The sequence below is a fragment of the Nothobranchius furzeri genome, chromosome 7 (assembly GCF_043380555.1).
Source record: "Nothobranchius furzeri strain GRZ-AD chromosome 7, NfurGRZ-RIMD1, whole genome shotgun sequence".
NCBI lineage: Eukaryota > Metazoa > Chordata > Actinopteri > Cyprinodontiformes > Nothobranchiidae > Nothobranchius > Nothobranchius furzeri.
The window spans coordinates 33,558,110-33,586,105 of record NC_091747.1 but is presented as its reverse complement, the minus strand read 5'-3'; the positions used below and the strand labels follow the sequence as shown (position 1 = coordinate 33,586,105).

The following is a 27,996-nucleotide window of genomic DNA, read 5'->3' as shown; positions in this document are numbered from 1 at the left end:
CTGTAGCAAGCCCAGATCATAGCACTGCCTCCACAGGCTTGTACAGTAGGCATAGGCATGATGGGTGCATCACTTCATCTGCCTCTCTTCTTACCCTGAAGCACCATGTAATGATTTAAATTACATGTTATTTAATAAGTCATAAGGCGTGGGATTCCATAGGCAATATGAAATCAGCCTTACGGATCTGTGAGTTAATTTAAACCAGAAGATTGGAACTTTTTATTGCAGGGATTAGATAACTGCTTCGTATTCACTCAGAGACAACAGAAGAGTCAAGTTTAAAAGTCAAGAATTTTATTACTAACAAATGAACTAGACTGACTTTAAAACTAAACGTATGGTGTAACTAAAGTGGATGAGAAGGTGAATGGATGACGTGTGATGTTGATCAGAACCAGCAAATCCGAAGAACCGATTAGTTCTGACGGGAACTGAAGGTGATGTCTTCGCATTAAGCTTTGGTTAGGAGGTTCATAAACACATGAGACACCATTTGCCGGTCTACCTACCCTTCAGGAAGTCCCCTTTAGATCAGGAATATCGAGGTCCAGCTTGACCTTCTCTGGAACCGAGCATGTAGGAAAAGCAGCGGTTCCGATCAGACCAGTCTGTGGGATACTTCGGGTCGCGGCAATTTGTTGGCATCTGGTGAGACCCAAGCCTGGGTCTTGATGGCTCAGCTTTTATTCTGAAAGGAACTGTTGCCGCAGTTGGAATAGTAACAAATTTTTTGGCTTGTTGTTGGTTCTTTTCGGTTGAAGAGTATAGTTCAGGATTGGCCACTCTGTCACTTTCTCTGGAGCGCTTTAAACTGGCGGTAGAGCTGACGTGGCATAGTTTTATACTTCGGATGTTTTGGTTTATTGTCGAATGAGAAATTACCAAACACCACGCCTCCATCAGATCTGTAAGATTCTGATTGGCTCAGTGAAAGTAATGTGTTATATCTTTTTAACGCTACGTGAAATGAGTCCTGTTGGAACATTAAAAAAATAATAATAATAATAATGCATTGAACTTATAAAGCGCTTTTCTAGACACCCAAAGATGCTTTCACACACTCTCGCATTCACACACTGCTAGTGATGGTAAGCTACTTGTAGCCACAGCCGCCCTGGGGAGGTCTGACAGACGCGAGTCTGCCATTTGGCGCCGTCGGACCCTCTGACCACCACTAACACAGGCAAGTTGGGTGAAGTGTCTTGCCCAAGGACACAACAGCAGGATACCCCGGCGGGAGCTGGAATCGAACCCATGACCCTCCAATCATGAGGCAACCCACTCTACCACCTGAGCTACTGCTGCTCCCAAAAAAAGTCATATTACTTATTAGGATCATAATAAAGTAATTAATATTTTGATTTCACAGATTGGTCACATCTTATTTATTGACTAACACGTTTATGGATTAGCTTTATTAAGATAGAGTTCTTTGATTAATTAAAAGAAAAGAGTTCATTCTTCATTCTTCTGTTGAGCTGAAAATAAGCAGGTTAGAAGGAATGCATGAGACCTCGAGACCATATCTCATGCAGACTAGTCTTGTGCAGAGGAGGGAAAAAACAGTCATGTCATGCCGTTACAACCATCACTCTGGAACAGGGTCCATCTGGACTCATCAGACCAGTTTTTAATAATGCGTTGGACAGTTCTTAACCCGGTTTTCTCGATTTTTAATGATCTGACCCTTCTCACACAGACTAACATCTTTTCCACGACCACCAGATGAGTCTTTCCACATGGTTCCTTAAGAAATGAGAAGCAGCTCATTGCACCAGTTGGGTTAAATACCTCGTTGCAGCTGAAAAATAATACCCACGTAGTAATTATCCAATAGGATGCTTGTATCTGTTTACTTAGTTACATCCATATGGAGACTTCTTATTTTATAGCTGGGCAGTGTATTTTAAACACTTTAAACTACACACTTTGGGTTTGTTAGCACCCAACAGGTATAAAATCATTTTTATTGCTACTGCATATAAAAGCTGTTGCTGAGTTTGGTGGTTCTAGTTTTCCTAGCCTAATGGCTCCAACTGGGTGGCAGGAGACCATAAAGTTGATGACGGGGATGAGGGGCATCTTTAATCATGGCTTTTGCTCTGCTGATATATCAAAGGTAGAGAGATCAGACAGAGACAGCAAAGGAGTCAGTGATCTTTTCTGCAGTTAATGACACTTTGCAGAGAATTTCATCTGTAACCGAGAAGCTTGTGAACAACAGTAAGATACAGCAGTCAAGGATACTCCCTTTGATTGTCTAGTAGAACATCAGCACCTTCCTCTCCACGTCATTCCTCCTGAACACTCTGAGGAAGTGCATTCTCTGCTACTGAAGATGCAAGATTTGAAATTGTCTTTCGTCAAGGAGGTGAGATTACCCCCCTCCCCCAGTAAATAAATAAATAAAACATGCTTCTCTCTGGCTGTCATGCTGGGTTGAAGTCTTTTTACCCACATGAAAGAATCACACACGGAGAGAGAGGTAAGTAAAAATACAAAGGTTTTATTATAAAGAAAATTAACGAGAACGAAGGGCGCTGATCCAAACTGGGCCAGGGGGGTTAACTCCGATTCTAAAACAAAAGATAACGAGATGAATACAGTAAACTGAGAACCAGGAAAACACAGCAGGATAACGGTGGAGGAGTCTTACGGTATGGGGGGGGGGGGGGGGGGGGGGGGGGGGCAGGAGAGGGAGGCAAGTCAGGTCTGAGCTGGAGACTGTCTGGTGAAGAGGAGTAACTAATTAGTTAGTTACTATTTTCCACACAATCAGCCGGGTGAGAGATGCATCTACAGTGTAGAGTGGTAAATGTTGTGCTTTTAAGCTTAATATGTTACCTTTACTTATAACCAATAAGCTGTGATATGGGTTTTTGACAGCTTGTCAAAAATGCCCTGGGTTAAAGATGGCCTGTCCGTAGCTTTCTCTAGAATTGACTCACCGTCAAGTGAGCTCTGTTTTAATATTCTCATATTATGATTTCTTGGCCAACCGGGACATGCCATGTTAAGGGGTGTTCACAAGCAAACCTCAGAACGTTACGCCTCTTTCAGATACAGGATGTTCTGATTTGTGGCTAAGAAAATATCTGTCATGACGTTTAACATAACCTTAATTTATCTCTAATGAACACTGTGTCTGAGTGTAGATAATGATTCACTTGTTAACCCTTTAGGCGCCATAGTTTTTTCAGTAAAAAATGCATTTTTTATATCACTATTTAAAGAGTTGTAGCTTAAATCTGGTTAGAGATAGAGGAATATTGTAAATTAGAAACATCTTCAGTATGAGCCAAATTTTGTGATAGGAACAAATTCAGTCACATAATTTGCATATTATGACGTCATCAGGTAGCAGCCATATTGGATTGCATCACATTTGCAGATTTTTTAATGTTTTTGTCTTATTTCTTAGTGTTGTTATTGTTTATGATACATGTATACATATTCCTATGTAGACATATACAGTGGGGCAAAAAAGTATTTAGTCAGCCACCGATTGTGCAAGTTCTCCCACTTAAAATGATGACAGAGGTCAGTAATTTTCATCATAGGTACACTTCAACTGTGAGAGACAGAATGTGAAAAAAAATCCATGAATTCACATGGCAGGATTTTTAAATAATTTATTTGTAAATCAGGGTGGAAAATAAGTATTTGGTCAATAACAAAAATTCAACTCAATACTTTGTAACATAACATTTGTTGGCAATAACAGAGGTCAAACGATTACTATAGGTCTTTACCTGTCATGTCCCTGAGCAGAGGTGAGTTCTATCATCTCCTCTCACCAGAACCTGAGTTCATTCTCCGCAGGTGGGGAGCAGAGGGAACTACAGCTGCAGACGATTCCCTAATCAGGAACGCAGGTTTAAAAGGAGGACGGAGACACTTCATTTCGCCGGATGATTGTACCAGTTCAGGTAGCACCAGCCACTCGACCTTGAACCTTGAAACCTGTTTAACTCGTGTTTGGATTATTGACCTTGGATCGTAGTTTCGGATTTGGATTTGGATATTCCCTTATACTTGTTTGTCTCGCTCAGGATCACCTCATCATCATCTCACCCTCGCTGTCTCCAATTCTGGATTATTCTACACGTCCCGTCCTCCTCCGACGTTCCGGCTCGGATTTCCCTCTGCTGCCTCACTCTACGACATCTCTCATCCTCTGCTCAGCGTCCTCCCCGGCTACACTTCCTCTCAGCACCGACACCTCAAAGACTCGAGCCGTCTTGGCTCCTCAGCACAGGACTTCCCTGTATCAGTTCTTAGTTCCGTTTATAATAAAGACATTTTACTTTATTTTTTGGACTTGTGTGATGATTCTGCATGTCTTGGGTTAGGCACTTACCTCGAGCCATGACATTACCAGGTTTGCACACACAGTAGCTGGTATTTTGGCCCATTCCTCCACGCAGATCAACAAGCGTGTGTTTAGTGCCAGTGTTTATGAATCTATATGCTCTACAAACACATGGCAGTAGTTGTGGGGGTTTTAGGTGAAACTGGACAAATGACAATCATGTTTGTCACTGATTCAACCTAAAGGGTGAAACTAATATATGAGACAGACTCCTATGGGACTAGATTTGTGCCAATAGGATCAAGAAAAACACTTTGGAGAGCAAACAAATTTTAAGACATTGAGAGAAAAAACATTTGTTTCAAAAGAAAAACTTACGATCTGAATCAAATTCTTAAAATGATCAAGAAAATCACTTTGACGGTCAAACAAAAATTAAATAATTGACAGAACAAAAATATTGACTAAAGGAAAAAAACATGTTTCAAAAGTAAAACTTACGATCTGAATCAACTTCTTAAAATGAGTAACAAAGTATGTTTCCTTTTTCTGTTTGCCTCTATGTGTTTTTGTTATCAATGTCCTTAGTTTTGTTCTCGCTGCTCACAGCTTTGCTCTCACTACCAGATTTGCACTTACACTGTCTGGCTTTCTCCTTTGCAATCCCTGAGTTTTTGGTTGCAATTCTGACACAACCCTTTCGGGTGGGCGGGACTTCTGAGAAGTCCTCTCCCATAGGACAGTGGTTTCTCTTGAGTGACAGTTCAGTGACCTGGAAGTGATGTAGCCTCCAAGACATTTTTTTCCACCTGGTCAACAACATGAATTTTGAGCCCCAAACACGTTATTTCTGCTGTCTGTGGTGTCTACTGAGGATCTAAAGTGAGTATTGATAATATATTTTATCTTTTCTTAGTTAATCTGTAAGTTAAGCCACTTTTTAAGTTGGTTTTAACCAGACGTTAGCTCACTAGCTAGCTGCTAAGCAAGCCATTGTGCTAGCCTCAGGACAATGGTCTATTGTTCCAGAGAGATGTATTAAAAACTCATCTTAACATATTCATTACTGGTTTCATGGAATAAATTATTGCAGTTTATGTTAATAAGTTTGCTAATTTTTCAGGAACCTGTGGAACATCAGAGACTTTGCAGCTACTGGAGCTAACCTGTGTACTGCTAACTTGCTACAGAGGAAGCAGCAGAAAGCTGAGCTAACAGGCTGTTTTGCAGGTAAATACTCTTTTAGTGGAACTGCAGGACTTTTATGGTATAACTCAGACAGAATCTACATGAGCTATTGTGGGAAGACATTTAAACTACATTTACATACAGATACATGTAATTTTTATTCCATGTTACTTGGATGGGCTAAACAAGTTCATAGTTCTGCCTGCTCCTTTTTCAGTGAAACAAATGGATTTTATGATGTAACTCTGACTGAATAATTATCCAAGTGAGTATGTTTGATAATAAATTTCTTTCCAGTATACAGATCTGACATTTGTTTGTCAGAACAAGACAAATCAGATTCAATGTGCTTTCTTCATAGTTACCTCTATGAAGACCTCTGCATGCCCCCTCGACATCTTACCCTCATCTTTGTTTAAAAGTGCTTTTCAGTCCATCGGTCCCAGCGTGCTCTCTATAATTAATGCTTCTCTGGTTTCTGGTCAGGTCCCTGCTTACTTTAAGAACGCTGTGATCCACCCGCTTCTTAAAAAACCGAGTCTCGACCCCTCTCTCCACAGCAGCTTCAGACCCATCTCTAAACTTCCGTTCATCTCGAAGATCTTGGAGAAGGTTGTGGCTAAACAACTCACAGCTGCTCTTGATGAACATAACATCTATGATTGCTTACAGTCAGGTTTTCGTAGAGCTCATTCTACTGAAACAGCTCTTCTTAGGGTCTCTAATGACCTTCTGACTCACAGTGATGCAGGGGACTGTTCTGTTCTGGTCCTGCTGGACCTGACTGCAGCCTTCGACACTGTTGACCATCACCTGCTACTGGAGAGGCTGAGAGACGGATAGGCCTATCAGGAACTGCTCTGGAGTGGTTCTCCTCTTATCTGTCTGAGTACTCCATTTCTGTGGCCGTCTCCAAGTTTAGGTCCTCCACATAGGCGTCATTTTAACCGGGGACGCCGGGGACATGTCCCCGGCAAAATTTGTGATTGGCAGCTGTGTCCCCCCCCCCCCCCCCCCCACTTTCAAAAACGCCTGCTGATGAGGATTTTTGTTTTACCAGCTCAGATCTTATCAGGGGTCGGCAACCTGTTCCCATCAAAGAGCCATTATTACCCATTTCCCACGGTAATTCTGGACGGACCTTAATAAGCAGTGACTTAAGTGAAGCAGGCAGGTCGCGCTAGAGCATTTCGTTTAAAAATACGTCATAAATGTGTTCCCCCGTCCTTTTTATTTATAAAATATGAAGTAAAAACACACAATTTAATTTTCATTCATTTGTCATTAATATGTAGTCTACACCCGTGCGTTAAGTGGACCATCTTCCAGTAAACGCAAAGCATCCAGCCCACCTCTCCAAATGCGTAAAATGTGCATCGGCCGCTAGTTAGGCGCGTCGTGCGCACCATCAGCTGATCAGCCCAGACAAGAGCAGAGCAAATAGAGAAAGAATAGAGGATAATTGTGTCTGGATGTGGATGGAGATTACATTTTACAGCAGCCTGATCATCATTTAAATACGTAAACCATCACCTGGCTTCTAGTCCACGCTATCAGCATTATTTTAATTGATGTGTGTGTGTGTGTGTGTGTGTGTGTGTGTGTGTGTGTGTGTGTGTGTGTGTGTTTTCCACTTCAAACACTGGTCTAACCAACCAGACCAGCGTGTCCAGTAACATATTAATGTTACAATTAAACAGTTACACTTCATGTAGGCTAGGAACGTTTCACCTGCCGTGGCCCGACCGCTTCTGCTCCACATAAACTTTGTGCGTGATCAAATGTCTCTACGCGTCATGCGTCTCCATATTAGAGACGGGAACAAGCGTTGTTCAGCCAAAGTTTCATAATTTCATAAAAAGAACATTTTTCCAAGTGACACATCCCTCAGAGAGACCGGGTTTCTAGACTGTTTCAGTGGGAGGAAATCCTATCGCATGCGCGTGGTTCTGCACTGCGCTGGAACCCCAGATCTTCAGCTCACTGTCCACCGTGGGCGCTCCGAGCCACGCTGAACACAGTGTCCAGTATAAAGCTCTGATGTTCTGATGGGAATATTTTACCTCCGCGATGTGCGTTAACGATTAAAATGTCAGCTCATCCATGCGCATCCGTGTGCGTCGGGGTAATTCTTTCAAACCAAGCAACATCCTGGAGTTCATCTGTCAAAATAAATAGTCAAATGGAAATATATGTAACCTGCCGTTTAACTGTTTTGCCTTCCTGTGAAGATTTTTGCAAAGAGAAACAATTAAACTTGATTAACCCCAGAGCCACGCAGAGAACCATGCAGTGCGCATGCGGGAAGATTCCTCCCACTGAAGCGAGTGTTTTCCAAACTCTGTCTCTCAGAGAGACTTGTCACTTACAAAAATGTTCCCTGATTATGAAACTTTGGCTGAATAGTGCTTGTTCCTGTCTCCAATGTGGCGACACATCCAGGAGCTGAGGAGAATCCCAGAATCTCACATCCTCTTCAGCTCATAAAGTGCCGATATGATTACGCACAAGCATGACCGGTCAACCACCGCAGACCGGGTTGGACCTGTTCAGGTTTACGCAGACAATCTTTACATTTAGAATTGGCATACAGATGTAAAATTAATGCAGTAAAATATAAAGCATTTTATTTAAATATCCATTCATTATTTTATAAGCACAGAGAGCCGCATCAGATGGATGGAAGAGCCGCATGCGGCTCCAGAGCCGCGGATTGCCGACCCCTGTGCTAGCCTACTTTATTGTCCCCAGCAATTTTTAAACCCCACTCAAGTGTATGGTTATTGTCCCCAGCAATTCTGAAAACAAACTGACGCTCTTGGTCCTCCACCACCTCTCTTGCTCATGGTGTCCCACAAGGTTCTGTGCTGGGGCCTCTGCTCTTCCTCCTCTATCTGCTTCCTCTTCAGCGCATCCTGAGTTCCTTCAAAGGAATCTCCTACCATCTTTATGCAGATGACATCCAACTGTACATCTCCTTTAAGCCCCATGAGATGTCTAAGCTGCAGCTGTTACACACCTGCTTAGACTCTATCAAAGCCTGGATGGCTGGAAGCTTTCTTCAGCTGAATGAAGATTAGACTGAGATCCTCATCTGTGCCCCAGACAAGCTGGTTCCCAAAGTCAGAGACTCTCTTGGTCAGCTTGCTTCCCACACCAAACCTTCCATCAGGAATCTTGGTGTGACCTTTGACCCAGCTCTCACCCTGGATTCTCATGTCAGTTCTCTTGTTCGCTCTTCCTTCTTCCATCTCAGGAACGTTGCTAAGCTGAGTCCCATTCTGTCCCGCTCTGAACTTGAGACAGTTCTCCACACCTTCATCTCCTCACGCTTAGACTACTGTAACTCTCTTTTCACGTGTCTGAGCAGAACCTCCCTGAACCGTCTACAGGTGGTTCAGAACGCCTGTGCTCGGCTTCTGACCAAGTCCTCCAAACACACCCACATCACTCCGCTTCTCCTCCAGCTTCACTGGCTGCCAGTCAACTTCAGGGTTCATTTCAAGATCCTGGTTCTGGTCTATAGGGCCTTGCATGGACAAGCACCATCTTACATCGGTGATCTTCTAAGTCCCTACACCCCCAGCAGGTCCCTGAGGTCCAGTGATCAAAGCCTACTGGTTGTGCAGCACCAGGCTAAAGGTCAAAGGTGACAGACCATCTGCTGCTGTGGCCCCCCAGACTCTGGAACTCTCTCCCCCTGAGCCTGAGATCAGTGGACTCAGTGGTCTCCTTTAAAAAGCAGCTGAAGACTCACTTGTTCAAGCTGGCTTTTGTATGACCTTCTTCACCTCTCTCTCTTTATTCTGCTCTCCCCACCTATTCCACCTTCCTCAGGATCCACTGATTTCCCTCTTTCCTATTCACTCTCTCTCTTTCTTAACATTTTTTCTTTTAAATCGCAATAGCTTATTCTTGCTCATTTTAAATATATTTTAAACATTTTCGAAATGCTTTTTTTATATTTTTACAATTTTTATATTTTTTGTTTTTGTGAAGCGCCTCGTGATTTTTATCTTGAGAGGCGCTATAGAAATGATATTTTCTTCTTCTTTCTTTCTGTCACGTGTTCTGTATTCTCCATCAAAAGAATGTTATCCAGGGCAGATAATCAATAATGAGTTAAATACATGCTTTTAATTAATTTTTACATAAAAATATCTTTTAGACAAAAATATAGATTCTATTTATTTGTTCTTTCTTTTTAGATTGAAAACTACTGCATTGCATTACAATGGAAGTGCTACACGGCCACATGCATCAACTGCAGCTGGTGAGCTAAGACACACCATAGTGTACACAAAGTACACTGCAGACAAGGGATGTAAGAAAATATCAATATGACAATATATCGCGATATATTTTCCCAGTGATATTGTATCGATATTCTCAAACTGTGTCTCTAAAATATCGATATGGCAATATATCGTGATATTTTTTCCTGAGATATTACATCCATTTTCAAAAGCAGTGTATCTAATTTTTGGAAGAATTTACATGCAAACATTTGTGTATTTTCTTTGTTTTGGTGCACTTTAAATGTCGACCGCTAGTTGGCAGCAGTGTGCATTGGGTTTTGTTTCCACCATTGAAATTTAAATCTCGCTATTATGGTTCAGATAAAGCCGGGCGTACACTGTGCGACTTTTTCACTCGCAGCGTTCAGCTTCAGCTCACACTGTACGACTTCCTCGCAGGGCAGATCTCACGAGTCATGCGCTCACACTGCACGACCCAGTTCTCGGATGCGACCTGACTGCTCACACTGTACGTCTGGTAGCAACACGTCGGCCCTAAAAATGTGCTAAAAATAGCAGTTTTTACTCAACACGTCAGACTTTGTCTTGTTTTGCCTGTTGTCCTTCGGGAGTGCTGCAGGAGGACACACAGGGATTTATGGGGGTTGGATGAGGAAAACGAAATAAAGAAAGTAAATCTGTGTTTTGTGATCAGTTTAATTTGACATGAACACGACAAGCATGCTTTCTTGACAATCTTTGTGAGTAAAAAAAAACGTGTAGAGACAAAAATTAACAGCGTGTGTTATTAGGGAAATAGCGAGCGAGCGGCGTTGATGCAGGATTGCGCATGCGCCGTGAGCGGTTCTGATACATTTTGGGTCGCAGCTGCTCGCAGAGCCGCTTCAACAGTGCGATACCCTCACGAGGGACGAGCGAAATATTAAACACGCCAGAAGTCCGTGTGACCTCACGATTGCTGATCGGCAGCTGGTCACGTGGTGTTAATCACCTCTCGTTACCCCCTGTACACTACACGACCGCTCGGCGCAAAACTCGCCCCGATGTCGTGGATTCTTGCACGACTGGAAAATCGGCTCAAAAAAGTGAAAAAGTCGCACAGTGTACGCCCGGCTTAACTCATGTTATATATGTTAAGTATCAGTTTGGACTGTTTATTGAATATTCCTACAAAAAATTCAGTCAAAAATACACATCCCTTCTGCAGACCAATCCCACCTCATGTAGTTCATATGCTGTATAATAAACCCACAGTGATGGTTATGGATAAATATTTGTACTAATGGTAATCTTTTTCCATTCTTTACAGTTGACAAGCATATGGACCTATTGTCCGAGTCGGTGGTGGTGGATGCTCTACCATATCAGGAGTCTGACTAAGTACTTGTGCCTGAACCTCTCTGTGTCTAGTTCAAAAGACCTGAAAGACCTGCTTTAAGCAGGCACAGGTTAAGATTTTAAAAGAACCTGTAAGGTGAGCAACACAACACAATATAAATCTTTATTATTATTGTACACCGTACGGCTAGAATAAACTTGCATGCTCAGAAGCCACGTATGATTACATCGCCTACAGGTTGCCTGATGCTGAACTTCGGGCAGCTGCGTGTGACTGTACTCCCGTGGAACAACCGCCTGTGGGAGGAGTCGTTGTGTTGCTGTCAGGAGTTTGGGTTGGAGTCCTGGGTTTGTGTTCCCTTTAATCTCTTCCTTAGCCTTGCTAGTCACCATTGCAGAGCACCATGGAGAGGCTTACCTGAAAACTCTTCTCATGGGGCAGGCACATCCTCACACCTGTAACCCCATCCTTGAATAAAAGCTGGTAGCTGGTCACTCATCAGAGTTTTAACCCATATCTAGCCCATGACTCTGCCGTTTTTCAAACTTACGTTCTCATGTTCTATGCAGATCTATGGGAATTCTTTCCATGAAGCTCCTGATCACACAACCATACTGGCAGTCGGCTTACCCACTACCTTCTGCTCACCCGCTTGCAACTCATGCTGTCATTCTCCCAGACTTCTGGTTGTTTCGCCACCATTCTGCTGTCTCCCGTCTGCGCTACAATTTTAGACCGTAAGTACCTAAACTTTTCCTTTTGTAAGTCATTCTTTAGTCATTACTAACACTCAATTTTACCTCAGGGCCTTCTGATCTTTAAACACTAAAACCTGTGGCTCCATCTCTGTGGTGTTTCTCAGACTCTGTAAGCTACCTGCACAGTCTAAGAAAAACCTGACCTGTTGCCTCTTACTAACCTCTGCTCTTCCTCGCAGAAGCTTCTGGTTCCTGATCTCCAGCAGTTACCTCTTCAGTCATCCGTCAAACATTTTAATAAACTGTTTTTAGCTCATTTGTCTCCTGAGTTTCTCTGCATGAAGGTCAGGTTGTTGCAAAAATCATGACATCAGCGATTATTTTGCACCACTCTGTTAAACAGCTGATATTAATTTCAAGTGTATCTTTAAAAATACATTGAATGTGAAAGTGAATGAAAGGCATCCATTCAGCTTTCGGTGTCTAATGCAGGATTTTATGGACAGGCACCAAAACAGGAAATTTATAAATTGAGATTTATTTACTAAAGCAGGTAAACCGTAATAAAATACTATTGTTTAAAGTCCAGAGGAGGGAGGAAGGCTTTATAGCAGGGGTATCAATTCTAGTCCTGGATGGCTGGTATCCAGCACATTTTAGTTGTTTCCCTGCTCCAACACACTTGAATCAGTGGTTGAATTACCTGTGCAGCAGCTCTGCAGAAGCCTGTTAATTATCTGCTGACTGAAATCAGGTGTGTTGAAACAGAGTTAAAACTAAAACGTGCTGGATACCGGCCCTCCAGGCCCAGAAGTAAATACCCCTGCTTTATAGGCACAGAGAAATCCCATCATGATCCTGGAGACGGCACAAGGAGATGACGACATGAGTGTGCCCTCCCAGATCACACCAACACCACCTGACCACATGGAGGCATGTGTCTGTAAGAAAGAAAAACTGGTGATGTATGAGATCTAAACAAAATCTACGAACAAAATCAATTTTACAGTTGTTGAACCTGCTGAGCATTTCCTCCCCAAAGAGCAGCACAAAGGTGCAACTGGCTCAGAACCAGGGTGCTCCGTTATGCAGGTGGTCACCTCCTGCTGACACCTGAGGATTACCTACAACAAAGGGAAAACAGATATCAATAAGGAAATAATTAAATCAGAGCTAAAAGTTTAGTTTTAGTGTGACGTTTGAGATTGTGGGAAATAAATGTGGACATTATGATTTTCTATTGTGGGGTCAGTACCTTGGGCGTTTCTCTGCAGCAACATTTTGTCTGGCTGACAATGAAGTAGAAAAGTCACCAGTTGAGGCAGAGTTAGACTACATTACTCCAGCTAAGCTAAATGTAGCTAAACTAGACACTAGTCACCAGACTATGGTTACTATAGATTTACTAGAGAGTTACATCATAAAATCCATTCGTTTCACCGAAAAAGGAGCAGGCAGAACTATGAACTTGTTTAGCCCGTCCAAGTAACTTGGATAAAAAAATGCATATATATATATATATATATATATATATATATATATATATATATATATATATATATATATATATATATATATATATATGTGTGTGTGTGTGTGTGTGTGTGTGTGTGTAAATGTAGTTTAAATGTCTTCCCACAATAGCTCATGTAGATTCTGTCTGAGTTATACCATAAAAGTCCTGCAGTTCCACTAAAAGAGTATTTACCTGCAAAACAGCCTGTTAGCTCAGCTTTCTGCTGCTTCCTCTGTAGCAAGTTAGCAGTACACAGGTTAGCTCCAGTAGCTGCAAAGTCTCTGATGTTCCACAGGTTCCTGAAAAATTAGCAAACTTATTAACATAAACTGCAATAATTTATTCCATGAAACCGGTAATGAATATGTTAAGATGAGTTTTTAATACGTCTCTGGAACAATAGACCACTGTCCTGAGGCTAGCACAATGGCTTGCTTAGCAGCTAGCTAGTGAGCTAACATCTGCTTAAAACCAACTTAAAAAGTGGCTTAACTTACAGATTAACTAAGAAAAGATCAAATATATTATCAATACTCACTTTAGATCCTCAGTAGACACCACAGACAGCAGAAATAACGTGTTTGGGGCTCAAAATTCATGTTGTTGACCAGGTGGGAAAAAAAAATGTCTTGGAGGCTACATCACTTCCAGGTCACTGAACTGTCACTCAAGAGAAACCACTGTCCTATGGGAGAGGACTTCTCAGAAGTCCCGCCCACCCGAAAGGGTTGTGTCAGAATTGCAACCAAAAACTCAGGGATTGCAAAGGAGAAAGCCAGACAGTGTAAGTGCAAATCTGGTAGTGAGAGCAAAGCTGTGAGCAGCGAGAACAAAACTAAGGACATTGATAACAAAAACACATAGAGGCAAACAGAAAAAGGAAACATACTTTGTTACTCATTTTAAGAAGTTGATTCAGATCGTAAGTTTTACTTTTGAAACATGTTTTTTTCCTTTAGTCAATATTTTTGTTCTGTCAATTATTTAATTTTTGTTTGACCGTCAAAGTGTTTTTCTTGATCATTTTAAGAATCTGATTCAGATCGTAAGTTTTTCTTTTGAAACAAATGTTTTTTCTCTCAGTGTCTTAAAATTTGTTTGCTCTCCAAAGTGTTTTTCTTGATCCTATTGGCACAAATCTAATCCCATAGACTCCTTCCATGCAATTCCAGGTATTTCAGCATTTGTGTGTTATAACTGTGATGATAATGGCTTACAGCTGATGAATACCCAATAGTCAAAATCTCAGACAATTAGAACATTGTGAAAAGTTTCAAAACTCTGTGTCCCACTCTAATCAGCTAATGAATTCAGAACACCTGAAAAGGGTTCCTGAGCCTTTAGATGGTGTCTCAGTCTGAGCTGGATTACTGACATTAATGGACTTTTGCACCATTGTTCCTGTTTCACCTGAACACATTTCAAGGGTTGGTTTAATGAATGAAGCACAGTCATGCAGCAGATGGGCACATTAATAAAGTACTGAATAACAAATTTAAATTTCAGAGCAAGATATCAAAATGATCCTGATCCAAAAACAGACAAGGACGACAGGCAAGCAGCAATTACTAGATGAAAAAGAAGATTAACGGTGGAAAATAGAAAACAAAAGATGAGCAGTGCTTAATAGCCCAGTGATCACCATCTGACAACCCACAAACCTTGTATCACAAGCTTATCTTATATGGCCTGCAAACCTTTAAATTATTAATAAATTACACACAGGCAAGCACAGAAATCCATTGTACGCTTGTTCAGAAAGAAGTAATGAAGGCAGTGCTTGGTGAATCAGAATGCTTGCTCTCAAACACATGGCCAGGCCTGACTCAGGAACACATAAAGCTAAAATATGTCTGGCACAGTGGCTGGTTCATTCAGTGCTACCATACTGGAGACCAAAGCTCAACTCACACATCTCTCTCTCTCTCTCTCTCTCTCTCTCTCTCTCTCTCTCTCTCTCTCTCTCTCTCTCTCTCTCTCTCTCTCTCTCTCTCTCTCTCTCTCTCTCTCTCTCTCTCTCTCTCTCTCTCTCTCTCTCTCTCTCTCTCTCTCTCTCTCTCTCTCTCTCTCTCTCTCTCTCTCTCTCTCTCTCTCTCTCTCTCCCCCCCCCCCCACATAAGTCTTTACAAACTATTTTTCCCTCATATCCTGTCCAGCTGTGAAGTAATCAAAATTGATGTCTGAGTGCCAAAGACAAGCCTTATTCTCACAGGTGGAGATTTAGCTATAATGCCCTGCCTGATATCAAAACTTTATTAGAAATGCTTTTGGTTGTTTAAAGTGACAATGTGTAGTTTTTTGTTGTTAATCTCTGGAAATATCCATCAAAATCCTGTTGAAAATCAGTTAAATGATGCCTAGGGGTTGAAAAGTGTTGGCGGCTTCATAAAAAATGACCAAAACAAATTGGGTTTAAAATGCATTAGCACGAGTCTAAGTCTCTGGGGGATGCCATATTAGATGCCATGTTTCCTTCTACAGGAGATCACGCAGAGAAAAAAAAACGTGTTTATTGATCACACCCTCTACAAGAAGTTTACATGAAGAGCTCTATGAACACACCAAATGCAAGCAGCTAGGTGTAGCTGCAAAAGCATCTTAGTTGACATCTTTTTTCATCTTTGTGCACATGTGTGAGTGACTGTGTAGCAAAAACAAATATGGCCTGTTATCAATGCGCAACATACACATTCAAAAGTTTACGGGCAAAATCCCGATATCTAAACACTTTAACATCTACAGAGAGGAGGAGGTTCAGAGAGAAACTTTGAATGTGGATTGAAGACAAAACTGAAGTTATTTCAAGCCTGTATGTGCTCTGGCTTTTTTCTTCTCCTGGCCCTCACAGACCACAGTTGCTTCTGCTTTGCTCCCTTATCTTTTTTTCCCAAGGCTCTTTTTGTCCCATCTGCCTACAGAGCGCTTCTCTGCATTTCCTCTGGAAACCACCATTTTTCAGAAATGGATTTAATTAATTGGTCATTCAACGTGATTGATAAGATTTTTTCTACGATGAGAACGGAGGAGGGGGCTCCCACTTCCCCTCACGGGACACACGCAGCGGGATATTTGCTCGATTCCTGGAAGGAGTGGAAGGTCATCTGTCTCTCTCAGCTGTCCATTGAGGATGTCGAAGATATGTGGATATTTGGCCTGATGATCACTGGATTTCTTCTGATTGGAGTGGGAGGATATCTGGTATTCCGAAAAATTGGGATGACGGGAGTGATTGGAGGGCGACCCGCACCCATGGACGGCACCGTCCGGGCGGAGACCTCACAGAATGGGATGTTACTCGAGGTGAATCGTAAGCTGGACAATGTCTTAGCTGCGTTACCGGTGTTAGTGAGCAAAATGGATGTCATCTCGGAGAGGGTCACCCGACGGTGTGGAGATGTTTAGTAACCCAAATTGGCTTCACTGAAGGACTGGAATGACCAGTTACAGACTGAAGGCAGAGGGAAAATGATCTCTGCCTGACCCAAACACAGTCTTGTTATCCTAATCTGACGCCAATGCAGCCTTGAAGCTGCAAATATTCATCCACCACGAAGGAAGGAATGCAGACAGATGCTGTGGAACCCGTCCTACCCCCCACCCCGCCTTCAGATTGTGGACTTCACAACGAGGCCATCAACCTGCAGGAATGTGCTCTGCGCCCCTCCCAAGATCTCTGTCCCTCCTGTGGACACAGTTGGCTGAGCGCCGCACATGGCTGCTGGCCCTGGAAAAACAGGATCCCAGCCCCCCCTTGTTGCAAATCTGCTACTTTGGAACTTAAAGGGTTACTATTGCTACCAACCACAAGTTGATATGGTGTTGTAACATCCAGAAAGGGTCAATTTTGACCTTCATATTGACCACACAGTGACTGGTCACCTACAGAATAGTGATGGGAATTCCAGCTCTTTTTAGAGAGCTGGTTCTTTTGGCTCAGCTCACCAAAAAGAGCCGGCTCTTTCGGCTCCCAAGTGGCTCCTCAGATTTTCTGTTGCATAGAGTACATTCATAACCAAAATAATGCAAAATTTTATGTAAAATGATTTACTAAAGTAAAAATTATGCAATTTTTCAAATATTTATCATTTCTATGGATTTAATAACTGAACACTTTAAGAAATCTCCACTTTCCGACTGTTGGCACTCATTTTCTCACCGTCTTCGTCGCACACTCCTCTCTCTCGCTCGCCTTTTTCCTCCTCCTCATTCCCTCTCGTCTCGCTCCCCCCCCCCCCCCCATGTGCTCTGCTGTGAGTCTGAGTCTAATCCTCCCTCTTCCCCGCCCCTACTGCTCTGTGTGTGGACAGTCTGGACACGCAGTCACACATGTTGACCAATCGCCTGTAGCTTTTACCAAAGCAAGAGGGGAGGGAGGAGGGGAGGGGACGGCTCCCAATGAAGAGCCGGCTCCCGTCGTTCACTTCAAAGAGCCGGCTCTTAGAGCCGGTTCGTTGGCGACCGACACATCACTACTACAGACATAATTACACTATCTAGGTGGAGTTTCTATTCTATCTTCTAACACCCAAAATATTCTGCAGTGCTTGTTGACAGTCCATGAAGACAAGATTGCCCAACTAGGTCTCCAAACAAAAGCTGTCCTCATCTCAGACTGCTGGATTCCACACTCTAAATGAAAAGTGAACTTTTACAACTCATACGTTAAATAAGTTAAGTAATCATATGGTTGAATGAACCAGATGCTGTATGAAATGTTTGAATAATCTGTGCCTAATTCAGTGAAGTTGAAATGAATATTGTCCTTACGTCAAGCCATCCATCCATTGTCTGAACCCGTTTTGTCCACGTAGGGTCGCGGGGAGGGACTGGTGCCTATCTCCAGCGGTCAATAGGCAATCAGGCGGGGTACACCCTGGACAGAGAGCCAGTCCATCGCAGGGCAACACAGAGACACACAGGACAAACAATAATGCACACACACACACACACACACACACACACACACACACACACACACACACACACACAAGGACAATTTAGACAGACCAATTAATCTAACAGTCATGTTTTTGGACTGTGGGAGGAAGCCGGAGTACCCGGAGAGAACCCACGCATGCACAGGGAGAACATGCAAACTCCATGCAGAAAGATCCCAGGCCGGGAAGCAAACCCAGGACCTTCTTGCTGCACCCAGAATTCACAATCTCTTCCAGATACAAAGGTTCTGATACACATCTACTTTACACCACCTACAACACACATTCCATCAGTGCATATACACTCCATCGCATATCATTATTCATAGCTTGTCATGTATTATAATTAGTTTAGAATTTTTTTTAAACTATATACTTGACTCTGCCCCAATAATACGAAGTGTGTTTATGGTCCCTGAACAAGCAAAGGATCCTAAATTATTCTGGTTAAACATTCAAAGATCAATCAGGTTGACATTTCATATTTATATGGTATCATCACATCTTATTGGTGATGATTAAATATGCAGTCCTTACGCTATAAAGCCTAACGCTACATATTGCTCCCTCCATGATTGCTCACACAAATTCATTTGGATTTTTTATTTTTATTTTTTTTTACTTTGTTTTATTTCTTTAGGTACAGCATTGTGGTATTCGGAGAAGTTTATTGTTTATTTAAAAAGTAAAAAGTACACTGTCCAGCCAAAAGAAAGTCAATACTAGGGTTTTCCTAAGCAAACACATACAAAGATAATGGATAGTTACTGCAGGGTGATTATCTTGCAGTTGGCAACAAGTTATTTAACCCCAGCTGGTGCAATGAGCTGCTTCTCATTTGACCTAATTCTGATCATATATCTGACCAATATCGAACCTTCCATTTTTATCCAAAGTCCTTGAGAAAATAGTGGCCAATCAACTACGTGAGCATCTAAATATTATTGATCTGTTTGAGGAATTTCATTCTGGTTTTAGAGAGTATCACAGCACTGAAACTGCATTTGTGAAAGTTACAAATGATATTCTCATGGCCTCAGATAAGAATCTTGTGTCTGTTCTAGTCTTGTTAGATCTCAGTGCTGCCTTTGACACAGTTGATCACAATGTTCTTTTAGAAAGGCTTCAACATGTTGTAGGGATCAAAGGAACAGCGCTAGGCTGGTTTAAATCATACCTGTCTGATATGTTTCATTTTGTAAATGTACATGACAAATCTTCATACTCCAGAGTTACTTGTGGAGTACCACAGGGTTCAGTCCTTGGACCAATTGTTTTTACTATATGTATGCTTCCAACTGGTAAAATCATTAGACAGCATGGGATAAACTTCCACAGTTATGCTGACGATACTCAGTTATATTTATTCATTAACCTTGATTAACCTAATTGGTTAGGTAGATTACAGGCTTGTCTTGAAGACATAAAAAATTGGGTGACTCAAAACTTTCTGTTAGGAGCAGAACTTGGGGACCCGTGAAGACAACACACACAGTAAGGCAATTTGAACAAATTTATTATGAATGGAGTCTAGGAGGGCTAGGCTGTGATACCCAGAATAAGGACCAGGCAGAGGTTTGGTCGGGCTGAAGCAAGGGTCAGAGCCGGTGAGATCCGTGACGAGAACAGGAGGGGTGATCCAGAGGCAGAGCCCGTGTAATAGGTCAGGAGTACAGAAAATCAGAAGCTGCAAGAATCCAGTCAGGGAGTGGGCACGTGGGTAGGTCGATGGTGAGAAACAAGGTCAGGATCGTTGGTTCAAGCAGGGGTTCAAAGTGCTGGAGAATATAATGACAAAAGTGTTCAATAATCTGGCAGGGAACTGGTGGCTGGCTGGTGAATATATAGCTGTGGAACCAGGTAAGCGGGATGAGGTGATTGCGTGGAGCAGGTGAAGTAGATTAGGGTGCTGATGGCTTGGCTGAGGGAGTGGAGCTGGAGTGCTGTGGGCTGGGGCTCGTGACACTTTCTGCTTTTAAATCAAGACAAGACTGAAGCTCTAATCTTTTGACCTGAAATTCAGAAAAGTAAATTGCTTAGTCAATCACCTGGCCTGAACGGGCATTACATTAATCTCAGAGAAAAAAGGAACCTTGGTGTTATCTCTGACCATGACATGTCATTCAAATCCCACATTAAATATGTTTGTAGGGTTTCCTTCTTACACCTTTGGAATATTGCTAAGATTAGAAGCATCCTTTCCAGGAGTGATGCTGAAAAACTAGTTGATGCATTTATTACATCAAGATTGGATTACTGTAATTCATTACTCTCAGGAAGTCCACAGCATGTAATTAAAAGTTCTTCAGCTTGCCCCAAATGCTGCAGCTAGAGTTCTGATGAGAATTAAAAAGAGAGATCATATCTCTCCTGTCTTAGCTTCCCTACATTGGCTGCCTGTTAAATTCAGAATAGATTTTAAGATCCTTCTTCTCACATATAAAGCTCTTAATAATCAAGCTCCATCATACATCAGTGACCTGATTGTTCCATATGTTCCTAACCGAGCACTTCGCTCTCAGACTGCAGGTTTACTGGTGGTTCCCAGAACATCTAAAAATAGGATGGGAGGCAGATCTTTTAGCTATCAGGCTCCTCTCTTGTGGAACCAGCTCCCAGTTTTAGTCTGTGAGGCAGACACCTTGTCTACTTTTAAGACTATGCTTAAAACATTTTTATTTGATAGGGACTATGGTTAAAATCTGATGTTAGCCCAGAACCGGACAAGTGGGGGAGTGGTGGGAGGTAGATAATACAGTTGGTAAAGATAGCTCTCCCTTGCCCTGCCTCCAACATGCCTCCATCTAAATGGCTAGGTTATCAAGCATTATCTCTGTAGCTGTGTTGCTATAGGCTTAGATTGCTGGACGACATACAGACCACTTTCCACAATCGACTACTTTCTTCTACAATTTCTCTCTTAATTGCATTATTTCCGGCTATTCCAACTGTTTATTTTTTCTCAAAGTGTTTTTCTTCTCCACAGAAGAAGCTGCAACAATGTTCTGCTGAGCTGGGGTAGCCTCATGATCGGGGCCATCGGCTTGAACACTGTTGCTAACCACTAAAACAGTCTCCCTCTCCTGATAGTACAGTTTTTTTTTACAGACGTTAGGACCCATTTCTCAATACTTAGGTCACATTTGCAAAACTCTCCATACAGTGTGCACAACAGAAGTCTATGTGGGCCAAACTGAGGATCAATTATCATTGCTTTGGCACAAAATGCATTGAGTGACTACATCTCTCAAATGTCATGAAGTCCCCTCTCACTCAGACACAACAACTGCCAAAAATCATTGTACTAACAGGACATTTTGCACTTGCTTACATACTGTTCACAAAACTGTAAAACTTATGTTCAAAACAATAACATACTGCAAAACTGAATATGACAGCAAAATCCAACAGCAATATGTTATTGAAACATGAATGCAGTTTAACCAGCCACAGCTGGAAGGGTTGTGCTAGGCGAGGAAAAGGATGTGGACAGACAGAATCAGCCAACATATATAATTGTATGGGACAATGTGGCATTTCACCACTCCCATGCAGTCACAGAGTGGTTTGTGGCCCATCCCAGAATGGAGTCACTTTTCCTTTTTTTTTTTTTTTTTTTTTTTTAACCGTGTCCTGTCTGGCTGTGAAGCAAGCAGAATTGATGTCTGAATGCTGGTAACAAGCCTTACAGATTTACTCTCAGGTGGAGAATCAAAGCGTCTGCTTTAAGTGTCATGCCTGATACTTCAAATTTTATTGTTATTGTTTTTGAATGCTTTGTAATTCTGACCAGACACGGAGACAGAGGTGAAAGAGAAAGGAAAAGACAAATGGTAGGAAGGGGGGGGGGTCCACAAAAATAAACAATAATGAACAAGAGTCTGCTTCCAGACCTGCAGAAAGAGAAGAGCAGAAAAAAATGGGACACACAACAATACATCAGGATCAAGCTATCACTGCGTCAACGTGATGATGAAATATAAAATCAACATTGTTTAACTGAACAATCACACGATAATAAATCATAGTGCATTTAGTGGCAACGACAGCCTTAAGACAAGTGTTGAACGTGCCCAAGCCCATACTTTTGAGAGCACCATGTGAGCACCTGTGTGTGTACACGCGCTTGTTTATGTAAGGTTTCTCTATAGGAGCGTCCAATAGAGAGTGTGAGGGACCACAGATCTGCCCCAAAGATGCGTAGGAGACGGGGGGAGCTCCAAGTCCCAGAGATCCAGGCGCTGCCCCAGAACACAGGAACCCCAAGGGGACTGCAACCAGAGAGGCCCCCCGCCCCCCTCGAGAGGCGCAGAGGATCGCCCCGGGGGGCCACAACCAGCAGCCGGCAGAGTCCCGGGAGATATCAGAGGCAAGTCCACAGGCCCGCCCGCCGCCTCCCACCCCCTAGCCGGCCGAGCCCGGGACCCAGCGACCCGGGACTCAGGGGCGACCACCCCCGCCGGGGACCCAGCAGAGCCCAGGGACCCAGACCCCCAGGCAGCCACCGGGATTGACCAGGCAGGCGTCAAAGATCTTAAACCCCCTGACCCGGGAGCCACGAACACTCAGGCAGACCAAGGCACCACACCCCACACCAGGTGTGGCAGGGGGAGGGGGGGAGATCTATATCATCAAAGGAGGTCCCAGGAGAGGGGAGGAGTCAAAGGCCCCACCTGACATATACAGTCATACACAAACACAGTCACACACTCCCTCCCTCATGCTCACACATACATATACAACCAAAGACTTACAAAAATGCACACCAGACATCCACTCATGCTCCCCATACACACACTATTCACTCTGGTCCTGGTACTGCTGTACACTGGGTACAACCATTACCGGTTACCAGAGTTTAACCCTTTCTGCTGGGGTGCTGATGAGTAGGCTCACCCGCCCAACGCTGAGCACAGCAACCTACCACCCCAGACCCCAACCAGACGGCCAGATCTCCCTCCTAGCCTCCAGCCCCAGGAAGCCAAGCAACAACAGAGGTGTGCTAAGACCCCTAGTCTCCCTCCGCCTGCTCCATTATAGTGTTGTGTGTTGATGAGGTGTATTCCATGGCTGTGGTGAGTGGGCAGTGCAGGCATTGTCTGGCCTATGCCAGCTGATGCCACCGTACCACCCCACTTACAGCCACAGCCCTCAGTGTCTAAGTGCAGTTTAAAATTGGAAGTGGGCACCGGCACTCGGGAGGAGGCTGAGAAATCCCCCTGCCAAATGCCGTTGAATGTGCTCACTCCCAAGGCCCTAAGTGTGTGTTTGTGTGGAATGTCGTCAGTGGAAGTGTATAAGGTGCAAATAAAATTGGGGGGCAGGTTGCCACAGGAATGTGGAAATGGGGTCCAGACCCGCTCTCCCTGACTTGTCCATCCCCCAAGGTCCTATGTGCATGTTTGTGTGATGATGTGAGGGAGCAGGAGGAGAGAAATATGCGGGGATGGGGAGGAACGGCTGGGGGTTGGGCTGGTTGGAGTCACTTTTCCTCCCATCTTACTCTCCATTCCTCAACCCCATAGAGGAATTCTTTGCCTCATGGTGGTGGAAGGTGTACGACCATCATCCACATGATCAAATGTCCCTTCTGGATGCAATGCATGCTGGATGCCTGGACATATCAGCAGTAGATTGCCAGGGATGGATCAGGCATGCCAGAAGTTTCTTTCCTAGGTGTATTGCCCTAGATGACATAAGATGTGATGTGGATGAGAACCTGTGGCCAAATGGAGAAGACTGAGTAGATTAGCATATTGATTCTGTATCAGTGGATGTTGTGTTTACAAAGTCTTGTGTTTTGGAAGTACTTAGTGCAAAAACAAATACCATTAAAAATAAATGAACAACATGAAATATTGACTAATTCTGCATCATGTCTGATTCATTCCAGTAACATCTATTGGAAGTATGAACAGAGATGTGTCCTTGCTTTACACAAGAAAATGTAACGCTACATGTTGTTAGTGTTTTTTAGGTCTTTGTTTTGTGGGTGACAAAGTGTGTTTGTCGGCTGTCAACCTTTGCTAGTGTTCTGGAGGAATATGTTTATCTGAGACCTGGATGAAGTGTTTTGGTGGTTGTAGTGCATTTTGAATGTGAAATGAACTGTTTAGCCAAGCTGAAACTCAGTTAGAAGAACTGTGTGAAGTGTCTAGCAAAAGTGACATTAGTATTGAGAAATGGGTCCCAACGTCTGTAAAAAACTGTAACACGTTACCTTGAAATATGCTAATACTAGTTTACCTATTGAATTTCTTATAGATTCACTAAGATAAATACAATAAAATTTATCTTACTAAATAGAAAATTTAGTAAGAAATCACAATGTAGCCATAAAAACACTATTTGGTATTTAATTGTTGTGTGTGTGCGTGCGTGCATGTGTGCGTGCGTGCATGTGTGCGTGCATGCGTGCGTGCATGCGTGCGTGTGTGTGTCTGCTCGGTCTTCTCGATCCCCAGTGAGTCATGGAGGATGGCTGCTTATACTGAGCCAGGATTCTCTTGAGGTTTCTTCCTGTTAAAAGGGAGTTTTCCTCTCCACTGTCGCTACATGCTTGCTTAGTATGAGGATTGCTGTGAAGACTCTGACACTAGTCAGTGACTTGATGTAACCTGCTGGGTTCCTTATATAGAAAACTTTTTACTGATTGACTTAATGAACTGACCTGTATTGGAATGTTTACTATGTGAAGTGCCTTGAGACGACTCCTGTCGTGATTTGGTGCGTTATAAATAAACTTGAATTGAATTGCTCATATTTGTCGAATCCACAGTAACATGCTAGCCTCCTTTGGTAATGAGAAATGGCCATGGAAAGCAGCTCTCCGATGGTCATTGCTCTCCATTTTAAACTGTTTTTCAAGTCAGTACATGTCGAAAAAAGACATTTAATTGGAATAGGGAGGACTTGGGTTTGTCTCTGTTTGTGAGCAACCTTGTGTTGCTACATAGTAGGTACTTAATCCAGTGGGGAAAATCTTACTGACTTTAACAGCTGAGATGTCATGATTGTTAATAAAATCCAGAGTTGTAATTTTTAATCTGCTTTAAAAGAATAAACCTTGTTTGTGTTTTGTTGTGTTCACACACAAAATAACCAGGAAGTAGGATGAGTTGTGTTTAAGCTGTAAACACAGTAAAATGCAGTTTGTTGTGCTCATTTAAGGTGTTGAAGAGACAAAGGAGAGTAAATTTAAAGAAGAGTGTTGACTGCCAGTTTAAAATGTTAACATAATTCTGTGCACAAATAACTGAGTAGCAATATGTATGGTAAGTCAGAAAATAGACCCAAATGCTTTGAGAACAGTTGAGTAATCATGTAAAAGCACTAGAATTGAGTGGTTTTCATGCAATGTCAAGGAAATAATGTGTTGAAGTTTATGTTCAACTCTGAAAATGCAACGCATCTGATGGTTATATGTAATTTAGAGAAAGTTACACTAGTATTGTGGATTGTATTTGTGTAAAGACGATTCAAGAAGCAGATGAGGTGGTCATTGCTCTCCGCCATACTGTTTTTCAGATCACGTTCATCACTGTTATATCAGCCCCAACCAGGGGGCTGTAGCATTGGTTTGATCTGCAACAAAGAGAGGAGAGAGGTAGAAGAGCATCTGCACACACACACGCACATAGAGAGAGAGAGACAGAGAGAGAGAGAGAGAGAGAGAGAGAGAGAGAGAGACAGACAGAGACAGAGACAGAGAGAGAGAGAGAGAGACAGAGACAGAGACAGAGACAGAGAGAGAGACAGAGACAGAGACAGAGAGAGAGAGAGAGAGAGAGAGAGAGAGAGAGAGAGAGAGAGAGAGAGAGAGAGAGAGAGAGACTTTTGTAGGTAAGCCATGCCAGTATTGCCCTGGGATACTTTTACCATTAGAAGCTACCTTATCATTTAATGTTAAAAAAATGTGTGGAAACATTTTTCCAGAGGCTCTAACCAGCTGCAGGCTGAAGCATTGTTACACACCAGTACAGTGCCCATCTGGTGACATTGTGCCAAAAAAAAAATGAATAAAATAACTCGTGGCGATGTCTTACCGATGTGGAAGGGATGCACAGGGTGTGTTCCAAAAATGTCTTCTCCAAGTCATGGACAAGGTCCTGCCATAAGTGGAGGAGTTTAAGTATCTTGGGGTCTTTCTCACGAGTGAGGGAAAGCTGAAACAGGAGATAGATAGATGGATTGGTGCTGTGTCTGCAGTGATGTGGGCGTTGTACCGATTTGTCATGGTGAAGAGGGAGCTGAGCCGAAAGGCTCTTGATTATCCAGTATATTTACGTCCCTACCCTCACCTATGGTCATGAGCTTTGGGTAGTGAACGAAAGAACGAGACTGCAGACACAAGAGGCTGAAATGAATCTTCTCCACAGGGTGTCTGGGCTCTCCCTTAGAGATAGGATGAGCAACAGGTTCTTACCCCCGAATTGTCGAAAAATGACACTGGGTGACCAAATGTTTGTTTCTGATGCGTCCTAACGCGTTGGGAGGCAGCGCGCTGTGCCGGAGCAACGGTTCCAGAGGCCCGCAGTAAAACGCACCTTTCACCGACATTTACTTCTAACCTCTTGCTTTTTAACCTTCTCCTAACCCCATCCTAACCTTAACCCTGTTGCTCATTCTAAACTTCCCATTAACTGTGTTTGAGAGGGGCGTTACAATTAGAGACAACGTTTTGAGAGTGTAAGAGGGTTAAGGTTAGGATGAGGGTGAGGGGAAGGTTAAATAGCAAAAGGGTAAATGTCAGAATTCTGTGAGATCTTTATTTTGCCGCAGCCGTCAGAAAACGACACTCTGGGACAGCGTGTTGGCTCAGGACACGTGTGCCCAACGCTTCGGAAACAAACTCTTGGTCATCTAGCAACATTTTACGATGCTTCAGGTGTGGGAACATGTTGGGATGAGAAGCTCGGTCATCCGGGAGGCACTCAGAGTAGATCTGCTGCTCCTCCACATCGAGAAGAGCCAGTTGAGGTGGCTCAGGCATCTAGTTTGGATGCCTCCTGGGGATTTCCAACTGGGAGGAGACCTAAATGTAGACCCAGGAAACACTGGAAGGACAATGTCTCTCGGCTGGCCAGGGATTGCCTTGGGATTCCCCTGGAAAAGCTGGCCCAAGTGGCTGCGGAGAATGAAGTCTGAGCCTCTCTCCTCTGGCTACTGCCCCTGCAACATGACCCCACATAAGCTGAAGAGAATAGTTTTATTTAATTAATCCAGTGACTCAGGTGGTCCGGTCTTCCTCCTTCAGCACTATTGTCTGGTTTTGTCTTGTGCAGTGGTCTGTTACAGTTGATTTCTTTATTGTGCATTCTGCTTCTTGTTTGGCTGCTCTGGTGTAGCTTCGACTTGTTTCTTTCTCACACTCCTTTCCATGTTCGTGTGCTGAGTTGGTGTCCGCTTCTCTTATCTATATTTATAGCAGCGTTTGCATGGGAGTTCGAATGACTCCACACTTATATCCTGCTGACATTTTGTCCTTTGGGTGTACTAGTCTTTGTCGAACTTGTGTTTGGTTTTGTTGGTGTGTTTATGTTTTGTTTTTTCATTGTTGCTATTATTTGTTCTGTAATGCCTTTGATGTATGGAACAGTTATCACTGGTTTTCTGGGGCCTCATTTATCAAACAAACGTACGCACAGATTCCTGCGTTTTTCGTGCTTAGGAAATATCCCATGCGTTGTGTGTTTTCCATCGTTTGCACTTGTGCGTAGAAACGTTCCTAAATTTAAGAACATC

At 43.0% G+C, this 27,996-nt stretch overlaps 2 long non-coding RNA genes across 4 annotated transcripts; one reads left to right on the top strand and one right to left on the bottom strand.

Moving 5' to 3' along the window:
• The first annotated feature begins 4,525 nt into the window (after nucleotides 1-4,525).
• Nucleotides 4,526-12,363, top strand: LOC139070567 (uncharacterized). 3 transcript variants are annotated; one of them, XR_011521058.1, is made up of 7 exons: nucleotides 4,526-5,197; nucleotides 5,439-5,545; nucleotides 9,712-9,776; nucleotides 11,072-11,236; nucleotides 11,339-11,448; nucleotides 11,671-11,838; nucleotides 12,039-12,363. It is a non-coding gene; the product is annotated as an uncharacterized lncRNA (long non-coding RNA). The 3 variants fall into 3 exon arrangements; XR_011521057.1 differs by having other exon boundaries at nucleotides 4,527-5,197; nucleotides 11,907-12,363; XR_011521056.1 differs by having other exon boundaries at nucleotides 4,542-5,197; nucleotides 11,671-12,363.
• On the bottom strand, nucleotides 12,363-14,364 carry LOC139070568 (uncharacterized). The gene is made up of 4 exons (XR_011521059.1): nucleotides 13,854-14,364; nucleotides 13,508-13,614; nucleotides 12,818-12,923; nucleotides 12,363-12,740 (listed from the first exon to the last, which is right to left on the bottom strand). It is a non-coding gene; the product is annotated as an uncharacterized lncRNA (long non-coding RNA).
• Nucleotides 14,365-27,996: the final 13,632 nt, after the last annotated feature.